Source organism: Poecilia formosa, unplaced genomic scaffold (genome assembly GCF_000485575.1).
Source record: "Poecilia formosa unplaced genomic scaffold, Poecilia_formosa-5.1.2 Scaffold38, whole genome shotgun sequence".
Lineage (NCBI taxonomy): Eukaryota > Metazoa > Chordata > Actinopteri > Cyprinodontiformes > Poeciliidae > Poecilia > Poecilia formosa.
The window spans coordinates 2,943,526-2,950,833 of NW_006799977.1; the positions used below are offsets into that span (position 1 = coordinate 2,943,526).

The 7,308-nt window shown below is 38.9% G+C and overlaps 1 long non-coding RNA gene across 1 annotated transcript; it reads right to left on the reverse strand.

Annotated features, from left to right (window-relative positions):
* Positions 1-470: 470 nt before the first annotated feature.
* On the reverse strand, positions 471-7,262 carry LOC103137261 (uncharacterized). The gene is made up of 2 exons (XR_476109.2): positions 7,073-7,262; positions 471-5,502 (listed from the first exon to the last, which is right to left on the reverse strand). It is a non-coding gene; the product is annotated as an uncharacterized LOC103137261 (long non-coding RNA).
* Positions 7,263-7,308: the final 46 nt, after the last annotated feature.

A 7,308-nucleotide genomic window follows, 5' to 3' on the forward strand; every position in this document is an offset into this window, starting at 1 on the left:
AGTTTTACAGATAAAAGGAAACTAAAGAATGATTTTAAAAAATATTGGACCCACTAATCAAAACCGATCAACAGACAATCGTCTGACTCTGATATCCGAGTGGCCAATCGGTGCATCGCTCAAAATATTAGAAAATGTTTTAGTAGCAGCTGCAATTATTTTTGCTTTTCTTGTTTTAAATGAAAGCAATTTGAACATCTGTTCAGATTTCTGCTTTTATACCGTGAAACCAGTGTATTTTCATAATGTAAGAATCTCATCCAGGCCCAGATGGTAATATTAGAAATAAAAAAAACAAAACAAAAAGAGGCAAGCCTATTTTTCCTCCTGCTTCTTGGTGTTCAGATTCATTAAAACACAACAATCACATCGGAATAACAACGTGCCAAAAATAGACTCGACGGCCATGTTTGTTTGTAAATAATGACATCATATGCCGAAATAAACAAAATTAAATAAAAACAACAAGATTGGCAAAGGAAAAACGAATCAATTTATATTGTATTGCATGTAAATATTGTATAAAATCCTTAAAAATACAGTTTCGGTAACTACTTAAGTACTGAAGTCATCACAGCCAAAAGTGCAGAGGTCCATAAATAAAACTTGGAGGAAGGAGGGTTTCCCATCGTGACTCCCCCCTGAATGAGTGCCTGGTCAGGGGTCAGAGTTCATGAACTAGGACCTAGAAGTTCTCAAGTTGGTGCACAGAAAAAGAGGAAAGTTGTTCTTCATCGATTCTTTCCTATGTCAGCTTCAGAGTTCGTTCTCAGCGATCGCGGCCGGGAGTTCAGTTGATGGAGGGAGGGAGGCGCACCTCGAGGAAATGGAGGTGCAGCGGGTGAGAGAGGGAGGGGCGGGCGGGCGAGCGAGAGGGCGAGCTGGGGAGAGAGAGAGGAACAGAAAGAGAGGCAGGAGGCAACCGGCAGGGTGAGTAAGGCCGCGCGGATCCGTTTGTTTTTATTCTGATTTTAAAAATGGAGCCAGGCAGGGAAGAGAAACGGAGAGAGAGGAAGAATTAAAGCTATCGGAGCATCGGAATAAAAACACAGTGGGCAGACTAGGGAGACGACCTCCCACTCATCTACTGTCCCACAGTGGGCCGGTGTGTGTGTGAGTGTGTGTGTGTGTGTTCCTAACGCACTGAGGGCCTGAATCAAGACGATGATCTCTGGTCTCACTGAAACTGATGGAGGAGAAACTGTAACAAACGACTAAATCGAGGGAAAATAACAAACAGGTTAAATAAAAAATAAAAAAAACACTAAAAAAATAACACACAGATTCAAGAGAGAGGAAAACCCTCTAGTTTGCTTTTATAGCCTTTTACAGTACTGCCTGATGAAAAAAAAGTCTTTTATTGCTCATTACTTCTACATTTATCATCAGATGGTTTACCAACATCCTTGTTTAGTTTGATTAAGTAAAACTTTACAGATGTAATTTAATTTGAATTAACAGACAGCAGCAGCTAAACTTCATAAACCAGAAGGTTTGATTTCCAGTTTTTACTAATTACACACAAAGTAAAAATGAGGAGGTTAAAAACTTGAATTCAGGTTATATGTTAGTATTAAATAAGCACTCGGGCTTTTAAGTACTTCTATCCTCCCAAGAGAAAAACAAACATTTCTACGCTGAGTTACAAGCATCTATAAACCAAAACTGACTTGCATTAAGTTTTATCTCCGCAAAATTTAATTGGCAGAAATGCAGCTGCGACAAAAGTTAAAGTTTTCTAAATAAACATCATAGATGGGAGATATATCGGTATCAATGCTGTTTCAGGAGGGCGTTAATATCATGAGCTATCGGCACTGGCCCAAACTGTCCATATCGGTGCGTTTCAAATAAATAAGTTACAAGAATAAAGTCATATTACAAAAATACAGTCACAACATTAGGAGAATGTAGTAATTTTATGAGAACATTAAAAATAATTAAAATGAAGAATGTTGAAGTTCTGCTTTGGTGTTTGTTTAAAGATAAATAATTTGTCTTTTAACACATCGGCATCAAAATATGCTTCAAAACGACTGAGCAAACGAAAACAAAAAAACTAAACTTTGAGCTGTTCATATCACATCAGCTTTTTTCTCATTAAAATTATAATTTTAGGACATTCTGGTAAAACTGCTTTTTTGTTCTATTCATATTATGAATTTATAGTAGCTTTGGTCCTGTAGAATGATTGAAATAAAAGCCACTTTTTGAAAATATGTTCCCTCTAATTTAAGTTTTAGAAAAGAAAAAAACTGATTAAAATCAAATTTGATATAAAAAAACTAATTTCTAAGCTTTGGGTCGACCCAATCAGAAGAATAGGTGTAGACGTTTTCCTCGTTATCTGATGTGATCGTATGAAATCCAAACAAAATGAGGTATATTTGGTAGATTTCACGTGAGGAAATGTTTCAGACATGCGTAAACCTTTGCACAGTGAAGGTCTAACTGATGCAATTAGTGAGCCAGTTTTTCTAGACCGTCTGATCAATCGAGCTGCCGTCTCGACTCAGGCCTCAGCGAGATGTTTCCGCCATTAATGGACGCCACGGGGGGAAGAGGAGCGTTTATTTTCCATCTGCCTTCGCGCTCGTTATTGTAGCCGTTTAAGTGCCTGGCGTCCTGCGATTGAGCGCTACGCCGTACGACGATCAAACGGCCGAAGAGGGCCAGACCCTTCTCATCGACGACGACAAACACTCACAAAAACACAACGCAGAACAAAAAAGCTCGAGCTAATTAAAGTGAGAAACTACCACAGTACTTTGATGTTTTTTTTTCCTTGTTTTTTTTTTTTTTTTTCACAAACCCTAACCTTAGAACAGAAAAAAGATGACCACCATCCACAAAAACTATCAATTATGTTGGACTAACGGAGATATTCTTGATTTAACAAAAGAAAGAAAAAAAAAGAAAAAAAGAAGGACCACAGCAGGGATGGGAACCATTAAGACAATACTGGATGTTCAGGCATCCCAATTAACACTTGTTCCCCCCAGGAGGGGTTTATGGTAGGAGGGGGAGGGTGGGGTCTTCAATCTGTGTGAGCGACGCTAGCAGAGCGCACACCCCCCGCTTAGTGCTGCGCGCTGCAGGAAAAGGCACTGGAGTGGGGCTGTTGCAAGCCGTAAAAAAGTAAAAGCAATATACATTCAGAGCTCACAGGTTGTCTTGGGAATAAATACACAAAATGCACTTGTAGAAAAATAAAATGTAAAAAAGCGTGCCCCCCCCTCTTTTTCTCCTCTTTGTTTTGTTGGGAAGTATGGCTACTGTTTTTTTGTTTGTTTGTTTTTGTCGTTTCTTTTTTCCACCCCACCTAGAAGGCAAATTCAGGAGCGATCCTCCACTGCTGTGGCCAGGAGCTTCGGAGCCCTTTCGTTCACGCAGAGCAGAGGGGGAGCAGCGGGGGTGCAGGGGGGCGTTAAGGGGTCTGCTGGAGGTCAAGGCTCAGCTTTCAGTGGGAAAGCACAGGAACGCAACAGAACATGTGTTTTCGAATGTACAGACGGCTGAAAACCGGAGCGGGACACACACAGGAGAAAATATGCATCACTTCACCACAACCCCTCCTTACTGTGTTTACAAGCACTGAAAACAAAAAAAGGAAATAATGACGCAGAGCACTGTGCAAAACTTTTACTCTTAAATTGGGGTTTTAGCAAGTTTTCTCTGAACCATCACCGTTTTATTTTTTCCTTAGTTTTAAAGGCAAAACGTTTTAGTTTTTGATCAAAGAAAGAAAACTCATCCTATCCCGACCCATTTTGTACCATAATGCTAGAATTTTGCTGGTTGATACTAATTTTCTGAGAGGATGATTACTGTTTTTACAGATTTCAAAAGAGTGATGAATAAAGATGTTTCTGTTTTAATTCAACAGAAAAAAAGATTTTTTTAAAAAATTAACATTTAGGCATCAAAGCATTTTCCCTGTTTTTTATGCAATTCAAGAAGAGTGGTTGTTGTAAACGGTGACGTAATTTAATTAAAAAGGGAAATAAATTCAGATTTTCCTGGCTTGTGCTGCCAATCAGAGAAAACCTTGCAGATTTTAAACGTGTTCATCCCTTCAGTTCATTTGTCTTTTTTACATGGATCATAAATACGTAATTTAAGCTTTTAACAACATTTTTCATGAAAAAATGTTTCAGTACTTGGAAAACTTTTCAGGCTATCCAAAGAAAGGATAGATAAAATGCAAATTAATTCAATATAAACTCAAAATATATCATTACTTCGTCATTTATTATCTGATAAAACTCAAACTCAATCTAAATTTGTTGCAACCAGACAGCCTCTCTTTTCTTAATCTTGGCTGAAGTAACTTTAATTTTGCATTTTAACAACAAAAGTTAGTTTTTAAATTAAAAACAAAAGTGTGCTACTTTCTGGGTAATTTGTATCCAACGATAATGAAGCAACAACAATGAGGCAACTATTAATCTTTTCTGTAGTGATTAAAAAAAATTAACAGTTCTAGAAGACAACCATCAATTAGCTCTGTAACAAAAACTTTACATCAGTGAAAAAAAAAAAAAAACACAGAAAATCAATGTTTTTACTTCTTAAAACCCAAAATAAAAAAATGTCAAGAAGCTTTTTCTGTCATTTACAAGAAAACTAAAGTGTGTTAAAAGCATTTTCAGTGCTTATAAACTAATAATGCCAAACGGGAGGTAGAGGTTAGCAGGGCAAAGTGTGCTTGTTGGCGAGTGACTGGTGGTAGAAATGCAACCGGCTGTTTGTGCTCAAGTTTCATAAACAAAGAAGTCGGTGACCACAAAGACAACATGTCCTCTTAAACCTCAGCAGAACGAGTCGCGCGCAGACTCACAGACGGCGTTCACACGCAACTCAGGAGTGTGTTGGAAGAGAAATGAGCTCCAGCTGACAATGCAGGGGCCGGAGTGTTCTGCTCAGACAGGAGTGTGCATGTGGAGGAGGAGGAGGAGGAGGAGAAGAGGAAGAGGAGGAGGAAGGGGAGTATTAGGTTTGCAGAGGCGGGAGCGGTTTAAGTGCAGGAGGGAGGGACGGGGTGGGGGTTTGTTGGGCGAATTCCTCAGCTCGGCACAGATTCGAAGTGTGTGTAGTGAAAACCCTGACCAGACGGAGGTCAGATACTCCGGCGTTTCCTCACACACCACCTCCTCCTCCTCCTGTTTCCTCCCCAGCGTCACGTGAAGGTGGTGTTGTGTGCTTGCGACTGTTCGTGTGTTTCTGTTTCGTGGTGTGGTTGTTCGATGCTTCAGTCAGGCTCGTGAAAAGGCCGCGACAGACGTTTCTGCTCGTCTCTTCCGCAAAGAGCAGGCATGATGGCGAGGCTACCTCTGCCGCTGACATCCACACGCCGGCCCCCGCCGCTTCCTGTCACGTGGCCGTCGCCTCCAGGTAGCTCTGTAGTTTGCGGACGGTGGACTCGTCCAATGAAAAGAGGTCAAAGTCAAAGGTGGTGTTTGTCACGTTAAAGTGGCCGGTCTCCTCGATCAGGTTGACAATCTGCAGGACAAAAACAGAAACTATTAAATTTTAGTCAGAAATGTGGACATGATGCAGGAAGTAGCCACATTTTTTCACATATCTTTGTGTTTTAGCTAAAAAAAAAATGCATTTCACTGGGATTTGATACTACAGACCAACACAGGAAAGTTAATAACTGTGATATGGAAGAAAAATGTTTAATTTATTATTTTTCTCTAACAATAGAAAGCCCAGATGCACCGATCCACTTCTTTTTTTTTTACTTCCGATACCGATACCAAGATCTGAGATTTAGCTTCTGATACAGAAAAACAGTGCTGAACTGTCAAGTTTCTTTTTTCTTATTTTAATAAACGGATATAAATGTAATGAATTACAAATTATTTGATAACTCTCCACCAGTACAACAATTAAGTACACCAATAGCTTCATAGGTTTAGTCAAACATGTAGAAACTCAACAATAAAGAAACTGAGAAAAACAGGTTAACTCGGTCAAATATAAAAAATAAAGTGCAACAAATATTCAAAACTGAAAGAGAAAAATAACATGTTCGCTAATTGGTCAAATATAAAAAATAAAGTGCAAAGAATTTGAGTAGATTTGCTCTTATTGATACAGATATTAAAATCTGATTGGTGCGTCTCCAATAGACACTAGAAAAGTTGTCCATACATTTGTATTCATCACCCCTAAAATAAAATCCTCTTGATAAAATTAGAGCTCCAAGTCCTTTGAAGTTTTCATGTTTAGGTACTAAAACGAGCGGCGTCATGTTTGTGCCATTTTACAGAACAAATGCGCAACAGTCGCTGCTTTCCATAACTAAAATGGGCAAAATTGTCAATATGTCACTAATTTTGAAAAAAAACAAAACAAAAAAAAAACAAAACAAAAAAAAAACTTTTTAATGAGGTGTTTGGATTAAATAATTAAAATCGCATGTGAATAAGCTTGTTCACGCTATAAGTCGTTAAAAATCATGCCGCACCGTCATCCTCCAACCACTTCCTGTTTTCTTCATATTTTCCGACAGTAGTATCCAGTTGTTGATCATGTGACTTGTGATGCAAAATAAAATGTTTCCATTGCAAATTTTGACACATCCAAAAATGTACCTCATCCTAAAGCAAAAACTTATCGCAAAATTGAGTCGTTCAGAAACTTCCATGTTTCCATTAAGCAGATTTATTTTCTCAACTCCAGTTTTATGGCCAATGGAAACATTTACTGTTGCCTTCAGTTATAAAAATGCTGTATTTATCAAACATGACTTCAAATTGATCTTGTAATTTGATGCCTTGAAATTGGGCCTCCCTCTCTTTAAGAAGCTCCTGCTCTCTCTGACACTCCGCCTTCAGCTCATCTTCACAGTTATGCTGTTTACAGCCGTTCTGAGGCGTTTGCCAATTGCTGCAACCGCTAGTCTAGAAGAGCTGAGTGGGGCAAATAAAGTGGAATGTATTCTTAATAATCCTCTACTTTCTGTTTATCAACGACATGAAACCTCTATAAAATTTCTGCTCTTTCGTAGAACAGGTTTAACTACAACAGGAGTAAATGTGGCAGAGAAAGTCGTATCGCCCACCTGCTGCAGGACGTTTCGCTCCCTTAATGCCATCAGTCTGCGGTGGAGGTCCACCAGCTCCTCTGTGTAGGCCTGCAGCATTCATGAAACAAGACGTCAGAAAACACAAAGTTCACAGGAAGACGTTAGTTGTTGACTGATTGATTCTTTGACAATTTTTTCTTTTTTTTCTAAGCTGAAACCAGTGGTGTCCAAACTTTTGACCCAAATCAGCAAAATGAAACTAGCTATTTAAC